The sequence below is a fragment of the Photinus pyralis genome, unplaced genomic scaffold (genome assembly GCF_008802855.1).
Source record: "Photinus pyralis isolate 1611_PpyrPB1 unplaced genomic scaffold, Ppyr1.3 Ppyr1.4_LG1, whole genome shotgun sequence".
Classification (NCBI taxonomy): domain Eukaryota; kingdom Metazoa; phylum Arthropoda; class Insecta; order Coleoptera; family Lampyridae; genus Photinus; species Photinus pyralis.
The window spans coordinates 53554460-53565456 of NW_022170249.1; the positions used below are offsets into that span (position 1 = coordinate 53554460).

Here is a 10997-nt window from a genome sequence, read left to right on the forward strand (position 1 = left end):
GTTTAAGCGCGGTGTGATAAAATTAAGCGGGTGCAAAAAAGTCGGCAGCGTTGAGCAACCACTCACCTTTGTTTTAATGGATCCCAGCAATGCAGTGGCGTCTCGGTAGCGGTAGTTGGTCTGTGGTAGCAAAGATGGAATAGGAGCAGCACATTAACATAAACTTTCTTTCAAACGTCAAAAACATAATAATAATGTCCCACTATGTCGACCGAACGACGCAAGCCCCCTCCCTGGCCGCGAGTATCAAGCTCAACGTGTTCACACAACATTCAAACTAAATACTTAATATTCAAACAAATTGAAATAAATTCCCTTGCTGTTTCTAATAATTAAACAAAAATAAATAAAAATATTGTTTGGCATAACAACAAAAATTAAATATATTGGGAAGACCAAACAATGTTGTTGCGGAAAAAGGCAACGTATATTTTGATTTATAGTCAGGGAACATACATTCCTAAAATCCGAAGAGTATTATTATTTTTGTTCATCCATACTGATTTTGAAAGCTAAATATGATATTTTTATTTTTATTTGGGTACGAGTTATAATTATAAGAATAAATTTTAAGTTGAAAATACGTATAAAACTGTGTATAAAATTTCTTTTAATTTTTTTAATATTTTGTCTTCTAATGTTCAATTTATTTACCTGATTAAGATTTATACTTTTGAAAACGAGACTAAATTAAGATTAATTATACTTACATGATTATTGAAGAGTAGTTGCGTTGCTATTTCTCTTTTTTGCTGTCCTAGTTGATGAATCATATTTGATGTCAGATTGTTATTTTCTCCATTAATTTCAAAATTAGCTTCTTCATTTGAATAATCAAAATCTTCATCATTTAAATGTTTGGCGATATTATGAAGCACAACACATGCAATTATCATCGATGGTATTTTGTCTAATTTATTCCTAATTTTATACTGCAGGATGGGAAATCTTGATTTTAACTGTCCAAAGCATCGTTCAATTATTACACGTTCTCTGCAGAAAATATTATTATAATTTTGCTGCTCTTGGGTTGCAGAATTTCTCCAGGGAGTCATCATCCAAGGCGATATAGGGTAGCCATCATCTCCTAATAATACACATTCTTCCGTGCTGTTTCTAAGGATGTTGTATATGTTAGAGTTTTTGAAAATTCTACTATCGTGCACAGAGCCTGGCCATTGGCAGTCTACACTTGTAAATACTTCTTGTGCATTACTAGTTGCCTGCACATTAATGCTGAGGTATCCTTTTCGGTTTATATATTCATCACCGAATTCTTGAAACTTTGGAATCCTGACGTGTGTGCAGTCTATCACACCGATGGCATTTGGAAAGCGATATCTCCCTGACCACAAGCGTTTAGCTTCCACAACAGCTGCAGCACGTCTAGGAAATTTAATAAAAATATTGGCCTTCCCCAAGACTACATTCATTACAACAGTGGATGTCTTACAGATAGTAGTTTGGTGGCTCGGATCCGACAATTGCCGCAGAAAGATTTTCATCTTATTTATAGGTGATAGTGCAGCCCCTCGCCTTTCACCAGTATCAGTCAAAAAATAATTTGCTAACCACTCAACATTTTCGCGGTCAAATCGATATAACTTCCTGAAATCATTATCCCGGCAGTTTTTACGTTAATTGTATATTTTTCTTTTACGCACATTCATATATTCAGCCATAATTAAATGACACACAAATGATAAACGCACGTGTTATGCTGCAGTTTTAGCAAATGATGCAGGGATCACCCTACCTTAAAAATTTGAAAGCAATTGCTACACCAGAAAAAGCACTTGCTTCATTTATTCATCAGATTCATTTGCTTATATTTTTTAAGCAAAAGCTTTGATTAGAAACAATTCCTATAAAATTAAGCATTTGCTGAAAGCAAAAGCATTTACTTCATTTTTTATTCATTGGGTTGGAAGCAATTACTTGGATTTTATAAGCAAAAGCAATTGCTACATTTTTATTCATTAGGCTCAATGTTATAGTTTGTAGAAACCAATTCATTTCGGCGAGACCTTTCATGAGAATACCATGAAGGGTAGAACGCGTGTTCAACCTCCCCCCCCCCCACACACACACTTTCAAACATTTTACTTGGTACCACTAAAGGCATGGGTCAGGAAATAATTCATGGGAGGCCCCCCTTGAGATAACGAAATTTGATTTTTTGTTGAGAAAAAAAATTAAAGAAGAAATGCAAATTTCATCACATTTTTTAGGGTGGCCCCCAAACGAAATCAGTTGGACGGTTTATTTAGAAAAACTGCTTGTTTTGAACCCCCCTACCAGCAATTTCTTTACATGCTTATATGTATAATAATTTAGATAAACAATCAACATATTTTTATGCCTGTACTGTTTACAAAGAATTTAATAAAAAATGAAGAGAACATATATTTAACCTATTTACAATTCGCGTTCAGCCCAATTTTTATTTACCGTATGCTTAAATCACGCCGTTCTTCAATGATCAAACATACCAGTACGCAGACTTACAAAAAATTAATTAAATTTTGAGTATTTTAATGTTTTTTTTGCACAATAGCAATTACATACATGCAGCTGTATTTATTCATTTAATAAACAAAGCCTGTAGGGACTTTGTAAATTGAAAGTGTATACATTTGTAGTAAATCGAGAGATGCCTCGATATAAACTAAGCGATTGATATAGAAAATATAGAAAAGCCCAGTACAGAACGAGATTATTATGTAGAAGCTTATTCAATGGTAGAAGTGTGCATACAGTTAATGACAAGATTAATGACTCACAGTTTCTGAAAATCAAGGTGAAAATATATCCGCATTGTGAGTCCCAAAACTGCACAAAACGGTCGAAAATTAGTAAGAATGATTCACAAGAAACTTGTACTCTTCCGGAAATGCCTAAATTCAAAGGTAAGAAGATGATAAAATATCAATTGTTTTTAAGTGATTTGGTAAATTGTTGTAGGTGTTCCAAAAATGGCAGCTACAGACTTAACGCAATGATACATGACAATAACGAAAGTATCTATCTATGATGATAAAAAAAATGCAAGTAATTAAAAAAAAATTACTAACAAGAAAACGTTTGTGAAGATAATGTGAGAAACTTGAGGAGATTGCAGGTGGTAAATAAATTGATCAAACGTATTAATTTGTAACGCTCTTTCGATTAGCTATGTACGGTTCCGTAACTTTTTTAAACCGCGCATGCGCAAAATCAAAAAATATCGGTATAATCCTTGGACCAAGCCCTCTCAAATGAGCCCAATATGGCCCGAATCCGTTCAGTCGTATAGAAGGAGTACGTGTGACGGACGGACGGACGACAAAGTGCCAGCCAATAGTGATTTCTCACTTTGCGAAAAATAAAGAAAAAAAGAAATAGTTTTTTGTTTTAGTAACAAACAATCATATTGAGCCATTTTTTTCACCGTTATTGACGTGCTTTTGCGTTTCTGACGCCTGGACTATTAATCGTATATTTAATATGCCGCCGAATTCAGGGTTCTGAGATTATGATCGCATGATGCCCTCATAATAAACTTTCTTTTTATTTCAGTAATATCATGTACCAATTACTTGCGTTTACCGGCTACAGTATAAAAAAGTAATAAGGTGTGTTACAAATTCCGAAAGGTTTCAGATAAATGAAGTCATTTGTAACGTCCTTTAAAATTTCAATACAAGCCATTACCTGTGATCGAGTGCTACTTTAGTATTCTTAAAACAATTCCGAAAAGATATTACCATCAATTGGCACACATAAATCCCAACTTATAAAAACGGTAGTGCCAAGAACTGGTATTATGTCATGTAAGGACATTAACAAAGGAAGTGTATTAAACTAATGAGTCCCCTAAATATTTCAATTACACATTCCATCAATTTAATGTTTTTTATTTCAAAAAAAATATCCGTAATATAAACTTGTCTTCCATGCTACACAGACTGCATTGAATACCTACGGTTACCTACGAGTCTTAATTCGACATTTGGTAATTGGCGGGCTTTAGTGTGGGAATGCCTTCCAAAATTTATAATTGAAAATAAATAAATACAGGCTTGAAATAAGCAATAACGGTCACTTCGAAAGAGATTAATGCAACTCTTTTACGTTTATGAAGCGTAAATAAGATTAATGCATTGGAGGAGTATAGTAATTTTTAGATAACTACTCTTATGCAGGTAAACTAATAGATGCGGGCAAATAAATCTCAATTTGCGAGTATAAATAGTTAATAAATTTCAATTTTGGAGCAGCGATAAAGTCGTTAATGCATTCTCAAAAAGGAACGGTCGACATATTTATTAGGATTAAATAAGCATTATTCTTTGTGCCTAAAAGCCCACGAGTAATATTTTAAAACTTCTATTGTGAAAACGGTACTCTAAAAAATCCAATTCTATATATCACAACTTTGTACTTTCGCACTTGATTCAACGAGTCGCAAAATCGGCCAACGAATGGCCATCCTAAAACCCATTTTCTGGTGATTGTCTGTTTGGAACGAAAAGTTTTAAGTGGGTAGCTATTTATTGCGTTCCCGCTAAACTCCTTTTTGTCTTTCTATAAGATAATCAAGCTGGGATAAAAATATAAATTTGAAGTGCTTTATAACAGCGATATAATTTCATTAACTTTTAATTAATTGTTCTTCTTGAGATTTAAAGTTAACTTAGTCTAACGATTATTAAATTAATGCATTCTTTTTCGTTTCAACTTTATTTCAAGGTACGTTTTTATAAAGGTATACCTTTACTGATTAATTACTCCCACTCTTATAATTTAATTCGAAACGATGAAAAGTACCGCCGTGTACTTTTAAAAGAACGAGATTTTCTCTGAATTGACATAAAGTGGGCCGAATGTAATTTTTATTGATACCTGCCGGAAATTGATAAATACCGAAGTCCCATTTGTTCAGGCTAAGTGGTTTTCGTACCTAACGTCGGATTGTATCAAGCTATACATCAATATTGTAGTTACAGTCAACTGCAATTCTATTTTTGTACTATTTGTCCGTTTCGGCTTTAAGTAACGCTCATAAATTTCGTTTCCATTTCTTGTTCCGTTTCTGAAGCGTTGGTTTGACGGTTTGGTATACATTCATTACGCCGTTGTCCAAATGCGTTCGTCGTGACCCCAATACATTGCCGAAAATCATAGTCCCCCTGGCCGGAAACTTCCGGAATATATTGTAATAAACAAAAAAAAACGAAGAAAAAATGGCAAAATGTCGTTTCTTTTCGCATTTGACTTCAATTATCTCGTTAACTATTGCTCTGAGGGAAAAAATGAGTAGAAATGAATTTGTTTAGAATCGAATTTTCTATAAGATACAGTTGATATGGAACGCTCATTTTCAAATGTTTTTGTTTTTTATGGAAAAATATAAAAAAAGTAATTCCTCAAATTAACAATGTAGTATTACTAAGTAAAATTCATCCGAATCCGAATTTGGCCACTTCTTTTGATAACAAAACAATATGATAAACCCAAGCACCATAAGCTTCATAGTCATTGATTAATTAAATAAACAAATTTAAAAAAGGATGCTATGTCTTTCAAGCTGGATGACCCCAGAGCCTTCTCAATTTTTTTACAGATGATGGAACACTAAGACCCAAAATTGTCCCGATGATTCTTGCAAATCGATGGACTGTGGAATATTTCTAGTTAACTAACAAATGGAATAACTCCCGAAATATAACTCTATAATAGGCCCTTGGCACTCTGAATAAAAATCATACATTTTGGTCAAATAGAAGCATAAGGAAAGTTCAAGCTTTAAAGAATCGTTCGGTGTGGCCCGATTTACAAAATCATTTTTGGTTGTCTCGAAAACAAGCCGAATGTTAAAAGCTGATTTCTCGTGAACTTCGAATTACAGGGATAACAGGATTATCACTAAACTGGATTTCTTCATTTCTGAGTAATAGAAGACAAGTTGTCCGAGTAGGTAACTTCCAGTCTATGCAAATAACGCCTACGTCTGGAGTCCCCCAGGGTTCCCACTGTGGGCCGTTTTATTTTTGTTATTCATCAATGATATCGTGGATGTAATCGCACATTGTGACTGTTTAATGTATGCGGATGATTTAAAAATTTTTCACTCTATACAATCTGAATTAGATTGCATTAATTTACAGTCAGATCTCAATCGTATATCTTCGTGGTGTGCAACTAATAGACTACAATTGAATGTATAAAAGTGTGCGGCAATGTCGTTTTATAGAATAAAATCCCCTATTACATTTAACTATTACCTAGACAATCAATTGTTACAAAAGAAATCTGAAATTAGTGATTTAGGAGTTATTTTCGATCGACGACTAAATTTCAATTCCCACATTGACGCTACTTACAATAAATTATTACGCATTGGGGTTTTGTTTGGTTTATTGCTAAAGATTTGAACGTACAATGTTTGAAACTACTTTTCTGTTCAATTGTTCTATGCCATGCCGACTACGGATCGTTATTGTGGTCTCCGTTCACTGACCAAAATCGTAAGAAGCTAGAAACAGTACTGAAGAAATTTCTTAGAACAATGGAATATAAGCTTGGAATTCCACATATCCAAGGAGCTTACGCATCAATTAGATCGGATTTGAGCCTACATTCTTTGGAAAACCGGAGACGCATTGCCGACCTATGTTTTTTACACAAACTTCTAAATGGTGCTATTGATTGTCCTGAAATTCTTAGTTTGGTGGATTTTTATGTTCCTAGGACTACATGCGTCACCAGAAATATACCAGGCTTCAGAATTAAACAATTTTCAAGCAATGTGTCTAGGAATAATCCTTTAACAAGAATTTTGTCGGATGCAAACTATTTTAGGAAATTGCCGTGGTTTAATCTGATTTTAATTCTGATTATCAGGCTTATAAAATTAAGCTCAAACGTGATATTGATTACTAAATATTTTTTGTTTTTATTCTATTGTGTGAAGTTTTGTATTTGTATTGTCTTTTAGCGAAGGTTTATTAGGTTGAAAATCAATTTATGTTAAATTAGCAACATGTTTTTTTTTTGTGGTATTTAATGTAACAGATGAATTCCGTAAAAATATATTATATTATATTATTATATTATTAATCGAATTTGGACGTATTTTTTTAAATGTAGGTCTTTCAGAGACCTTTCCATTCCCCTATTATAGATTTACATTTGTTGTTGTATTTTGTATTGAAAAAAAAAATTCCACAGTCCGTCGATTTGCAAGAATCAATGATGTTTTAGAGTTCATTAACTAGAAAAAAATTGAGAATGCTCTGGGAGTCTCCAGTGTGAGAGACAAAGCATCGTTTTTTTAATTTGTTTATTTAATTAATCAATGACCTTGACCATGATACCTATGGTGATCGGGTTTGCCGTATTGTTTTGTTATCAAAAGAAGTGACCAAATACGGATTTTCAAAAAGATGAAAAAGGATGAATTTGACTTAGTAAAAACAGATTGTTAATTTTCGGGATTCCTTTTTTATATTTTTCCGTAAAACACAATAACATTTGAAAATGAACGTTCAATACCAACTGATGTATCTTCATTTTTTCTCTTAGAGCAATAGTTAACGAGATAATTGAAGTCAAATGGGAAAAGAAACGATATTTTCCCATTTTTTCTTCGTTTTTTGTTTATAACAATATGTTCTGGGAGTTTCCGGCCAGACGGACTATGATTTTCGGATTCAACGGGTTTTTTACTGGTGTGTTGTACTACTTCCTTAGTAAACTTCATAATCTAATCGAACACGGCAATTTATTCCTACTTATAGGGCCAGCAGAGATTGATTTGTTTAATTATAATAATATTGCCATATGCGAAAATAAGATGAAATTTGAAGATAAAAGTGTTACAAATATTTATGTCTAAGTCATGCTAATATTTATTGTAAGCAGTGTGATGAGGGGCCCGTTGGTGAGGATATTGCGGATGAGAATAATTAAATATTACATAAATAATCAGTTCATTATTTTAATTTATGTTAAATTTGTAAAGGAGGTTGTAGTATATGATTACCAATACCATATTTTGCTTAAAACCCTTTACGTTTACTAATTTTTTAATAATAATAAATAAAATTGTGCCCATGGAGTCGTATGTGTACAGTGGGTCTCAGAGACCCAGCGCGACTAAATTTGTAAAAAACATAGGCGCGACTAGCGTCGGGTTAAGTTACCTTAATAACAAAGTCCATTAAACTACTAACATTGGTCCTCCGAGCCGGATTAAAATGTGAACCGCAAACTGTGAAAATACAGTAATCGACAGCATCAAAATATTCCTGAAATTGTCCCGGCATTCCACGTGCAAGCAGAGTAAACAAGGACAACCGTCCACCGGCCCAGTGTAAAGATCTTCAATTGTTAGTGATTTTATTTATGCAAATTTACTCTTCCTGAAATCTTCAATTTCCTGTCTAAATTCCTTGACCTTCTCTCTTATCTCTTATCAGCTTTTCCTGTTTTGATGAGCCATTCTCTTACCAGATTTTCTTCAGAACGATCAAGTGCAGCCAATTTCTATAAAGATTTAATTTAATCGCTGTGGATCAAAGGGATCATTAAGATTTTGGTGAAGTTAATACCAGATTACCTATATTCTCATTGTGGAGATTTTGGATTCGAGGTAATTTGTCGCTTAGGCGGATTTTAGAATCGTTGGTTGAACCACATGTGAAGCTCGCCTTCCATCTCAGAGCTCGTATTCTCTGCTTTTTCTTCTTGTTTCGACCTACAATTATATCTTCGTGCGTCGTCTCGTGTGTTACGTCAACGTATACCTACTGCCCGGAAGTTAAACGTCGATCAACTAGAGCCACCTTAATGTCCTACTACACGGAGTAACCTTTGACCGAGTTTCTGGAGCAGTCTTTTGTGTCTCGTCCCGTCTTCTTCGTCTCCAACCTTGTCCGCAGTCGTCATCTTAGAAAGAACGTTAATACCAATATCATTGGAGCATCTACGTACCGTATCAGGTTTGGAGTGTCTGTCTGTGCCGTCTATTCTTCCTTGCTGTTATCTCTCGCTGTACAAACACAATTTGGTGAATCAACAAGACCAGTTTTGCTTTATTATTGAACTTTGTATACCTTATACGCCCTTCAGGCATTTGTACGCCCTTCAGGTACCTCAAGTTGTTTAAAACACGTTTATTAATTTATATTGTGATTTAATTGAGCCTTCAGCTAGTTTTAGTATGTGAGGTTAAGTTACCTTACAGTTACTTTACAACTACTCTTTACAAAACCTAAGAACTACCGAGGTTGTATTAAACTACTGTACGGCAGATACAAGTATCTAAATTTCTTGCCTGTAGTATACCCGACGTAAGGTAAAAAGGGGGTTCAGACATAAAAACAAGGCCTTAGTTTTATACCACTGACTCGTGTAGTCACGCAATATTTTTTTTTCTGTTATTGTCATTTTTTTCTTAAATTGCATTACGTAATATTTTCCTTGTTGCAGCCAACCTTTTCTTTGAATTTATTAAAATAGTTCTAATAATTATTTTGTTACTGTGGAACTATAAACTAAATTTAACCTTATTTTGTTTTGGGTCAAATTTGAATGTACATATTACCGATTTATTTTCAATATTCTTCTTCCATCAATATATATATTTCTTCCTTCTGTGTTTTGTTGTATTTGTTATTTTTGCTATCCGTGTCCCGCATTTCTCCGTGGTTGTTTTTAGAACGGGAGCAACCCAGATCCAGATTTTGAGGTTCGTAAGTATATACGTTCTTGGCGCCCTTAATACCTTTTACTCACGACCCGAAGAGCTAGTCCGCGGACCCCTAAAAGTAAAGTTGTTACCAGTTGTGCGGGAAGTTCGTCGATCTGAATAAAATTTATGTAACACCAGTTAAGACAGCGCAAGCTTACATCGCCACTCTGCAGCTATAATTAGCTGGTCAATTGGAATCACGCGTCGCCACAATTGCAATAACGAACAGGAAATCAAAAGAAAGAAATTCGCAACTACTAACAGCACTTTACCCCACAATGTGTCCAAGATCAAGGTGATGCTATAAAGGCAACTCCGTTTTGTGCCTCGGTCCATTATGAAAAACTACGGAAAAAATTATATTAATCAACAGGCTTTTTTGGAAAATTAATATTAAATATGTAAGTTTCTCGCCGGCGTTTTTAAGTGCTTTCGTTAAAAACTTCAATAAGCTTCCCCATATAATGTCCTCTCGTTCTACTTCATGAGTATTCATATCGTTAAAAGAAAACTTTTGAAATGAAAAGATCCTGTTGAGATACCGCCGATTTATTTTGATGGAAAGTGTCACTTTCGAAGGATAAGGAAACGGCAGTGTTTCCCCACCTGTCGCGATTTGGTAGTTTGTATTGTTGGCATTTCTTGTTGATTTAGACGAGGCGATTTTAAGAATTAATGATTAGATTACTTCCTCTACGAGCAGCGTTATACCTACATATTATCTACTGCTCATATAACGCAAATATCTAGAATCCTAGATTAGACCGGCTAATTTTCCATTTTAGGGACGTGTGAAAGTAAATTGTAGTGTAATTAACGATATATAGATATTGCGGTTTGTGGACTGGGTGCGATTGGTATAGAGGGTTGATTAGACAAAATTATGATACAGAACACAATTGCGTCCATAAATTTAAATCATCAGCTATGCGACTGTGTTAAAGCGTAGCGCTATAAAAAAATGAATTATTCATCACGTGTACATAAAGATCTTTAGTGTCACAACAAAGTTTGGAAACTTCTCGTCTTTAATAGGTATATCAAAGGATGTATATAAAAATTGTCTGATGAGATTTATTTTACATAATACTCATGTAAGGATAGCGATCTTGTAAGGCGTTAAAAAAGGCTTCTCAAGTGAAAATTCCGTCTTATCCCACCAAAGTTAAAAAAACTTTATACTGTTCACTTTGAAGAGATTTAGAACAATTTTGGTTAGCGACAGAAAAACTAATAAACTCGCTATCATTACGATTTGTAC

At 34.1% G+C, this 10997-nt stretch overlaps 1 long non-coding RNA gene across 1 annotated transcript; it reads right to left on the bottom strand.

Moving 5' to 3' along the window:
* Positions 1 to 8165: 8165 nt before the first annotated feature.
* LOC116160203 lies at positions 8166 to 9459 on the bottom strand. Its single transcript, XR_004143160.1, has 3 exons — positions 8794 to 9459; positions 8603 to 8740; positions 8166 to 8529 (listed from the first exon to the last, which is right to left on the bottom strand). It is a non-coding gene; the product is annotated as an uncharacterized LOC116160203 (long non-coding RNA).
* Positions 9460 to 10997: the final 1538 nt, after the last annotated feature.